The sequence below is a fragment of the Chenopodium quinoa genome, unplaced genomic scaffold (assembly GCF_001683475.1).
Source record: "Chenopodium quinoa cultivar QQ74 unplaced genomic scaffold, ASM168347v1, whole genome shotgun sequence".
NCBI classification, from domain to species: Eukaryota; Viridiplantae; Streptophyta; class Magnoliopsida; order Caryophyllales; family Amaranthaceae; genus Chenopodium; species Chenopodium quinoa.
The window spans coordinates 5,851,933-5,854,842 of NW_018743850.1; the positions used below are offsets into that span (position 1 = coordinate 5,851,933).

Sequence of the window (2,910 nt, forward strand, 5' to 3'; positions counted from 1 at the left end):
AGAAGGCTTGTTTCCGACGGATTTTCCTATGTTTCTGACGAAGTATTTCCTTCGGAATCCAGTTGTTTTCTTGTAGTGTCTCAAGTCTAACTTTTGCAATTCTTGTATTGTCCCATTGGTTTTTCTACACATAATCACATAGATTTAGTTCGGTGGTCGTATCAGAATATGGTCAACTTTTACTTATTACTTTTGCTATCAAGTTGACTCCTCTTATTGTTGCAGCACTTGGAATCTTGGTGGAGTATTAATTTTTGCTACATGGTCTCTCTTTAGAGTGTTACGTATAGGATTATGCCACGTAGAATTGTTATTTTAAAGTGCCACATAAGATTAAAATTAAAATTAAAATTTATTATAAAAATAAAATATCTTTTTAAATTGGAAATTTTATCTAAGTGAAAAGAAACAATTTATTTTATTACTTATGTATAAAAAAATACTATTAAAATAAAAATGAAAATCACGTTCAATTGATATTTAAAAAAAAAATTGGATTAGATAAAAAAAATAATGAAAATATGACAAGTGATTATAATAAAATATTTTATAAAAATATACTAATAAAAAAAATGAAATCACGTTCAATTAAATAAAAAACATTCAGTTTTCTTTTTTTAAAAAAAACAGTCTTGGATTAGATACAAAAAATAAGAAAAAAATTATTGAAATTAAAAGTATATCCTTTCTCTTTTTCTTAAAAAAAAATGTTCTTCATTTACCATTTATTCGATGAATTGATTTCATCTTATGATTTGTTATTATTATAAGTAGGCATTAATTCCAATTAAATAAGAGATTTGTAATTTCTTTTAGTATTAAATAAATATATTTTTTTTTGGTGACAGAATAAAATTAAATAATTCAAATGCCATAAGTAAAATTAGCGAATGAGATTTAAAAGTTTAAATTAATTAAATATAAAATATTACCTTTTGATATTAGGAATTTCATCTAAATATATAACGAATAAGAGAAAATTCACTATTTATTTTTAATAATAAAACAAAAATATTAAATGATAATATGATATAGTACAACGAATAAATAAAGTAACAAATTTATCACAAACATACGAAAAAAATATTAGATGTAAAAAAATACAAATAAATCGTGCATCGCATGAGTTTCATCTAGTCATTCTAATCATAGAGTTTATATTATCCAGAATATTAATCCAAAAACTCTCTATTTAAAGATATTATTATGGATCATCGCTTGGAAACTTTTGAACTTCCACGGTAGTATTCTTTATAAAAATGTTTTCTTTATAAATACATCATGTTTTAAAATTAAGATCAACTGGCCTATTAGCTCAGCTGGTTAGAGCGTCGTGCTAATAACGCGAAGGTCGCAGGTTCGAGACCTGCATGGGCCAAAATTTTGTTATTTTCCTTCATAAACTTGGGTCAATTATTTTTTTGATCTCAGCAACTTTCCATAATGTTACAAAGCTTCGAAGAACCCATGCTGTTCAGCTGTTGTCGCAAATATTATTTTTCTAGATACATTATAATGGTACATACGTATGAGATACTATCAATGATCAAAAATTGAACATACATGGTCTGGTACTCACTACTAGTAATAGTATAAGGGGGACTGAATATACTTTTAAACATACATATGATCATATTGGAAAAGTTTCGCTTTTATCACACCCTCTGTCGACATCACGTACTTATTATGTACTTACATCATTGTTGTACATACATACTCTTAGCTTTAACTTGTATACTTCGATCTTTTTGTTCGGAATTAATAGCAGCATACGTGTTATGCATGTATGCAACTTTTACTTGTATACTTTGATCACTTTATTCAAAATTAATAGCAATATATTTCTTATCTCTTATATATGCAACTTTTACTTGTATAGTTCAATCTCTTTGTTCGGAATTAATAACTATCTTATATTTTTTTTTTGGTTGGTAAGGAGAAGGGTCCTACCGGGCCGGAACCTCTCACAGGTCCTCCCGGTCCAGGTTAGCGGGTTAGACATTTTGGGAGTGGAGGGAAAGGGTAAGGGAGTCCCACCCCAAAGTGCCTTTAATGGGGTTTGATCTCCAACCTCATGGTTTTGAGATACAAACCTTACCACTAGAACAAGTGAGATACAAATCTTACCACTAGAACAAGCTATATTTGGTAATAAACTAATAACTGTCTTATATGTGTAACACAATTCCTAGCTAGAATATTTGTACAGGAGTACATACTGGATTGGAATTAGATAGGAACATAAGAAAATTTGCAAGTTATGTACTGTAAGTGGGACTAAAAACACACAACTTAAATATCACAAAAGGGGAACAAATAGTCCAAATTGAAATCATAAAACTAGATAAGAGTAACAACTTGATCTCTCCTATCCAATCACATTTAGAAAAAATAAAAAGAAATAATAATTAATCCATGATAATAATCTCAATGAATTATAGTATAAGAATGGGGAAGTTAATTCAATGAGGGCTCCTTTACTACTTGAACCACTACTTTTGTTTAACTAAGATATGAAACATGAAACATCCAATTTTGGACTAGTTCAATATTGTCCTAGTTGGAAATAAACAATAAATTCTGCTGAAAATGGACTTTATTTTCTGGACTTGATAAATTGAATTATTAAAAACATTATGAACATGAAAGTTAGAGCGATCCACATATTTTTGGTGTTCCAGGGAAGACCATAAAAAATGTAACCAATTTGGGAGACATAGATTCTTTAAGGCACTATATGTGTATTTAGAACATCCACGTCCATAAATGACGAGAAACGTTGATAAATAAAACTGTGGGCTTGGATACATTGTTAATTCATATACAAAGCTATTCTATTCGATTCAATTCGGCTATCTTTCAACACGTACTATGTATATTCGATTTAATGTTCTTACTAAATCTATCTAA

The 2,910-nt window shown here is 28.5% G+C and overlaps 1 non-coding gene across 1 annotated transcript; it reads left to right on the plus strand.

Annotated features, from left to right (window-relative positions):
- Positions 1–1,304: 1,304 nt before the first annotated feature.
- On the plus strand, positions 1,305–1,378 carry TRNAI-AAU. The gene has a single exon. It is a non-coding gene; the product is annotated as a tRNA-Ile (tRNA).
- The last annotated feature ends 1,532 nt before the right edge of the window (positions 1,379–2,910 follow it).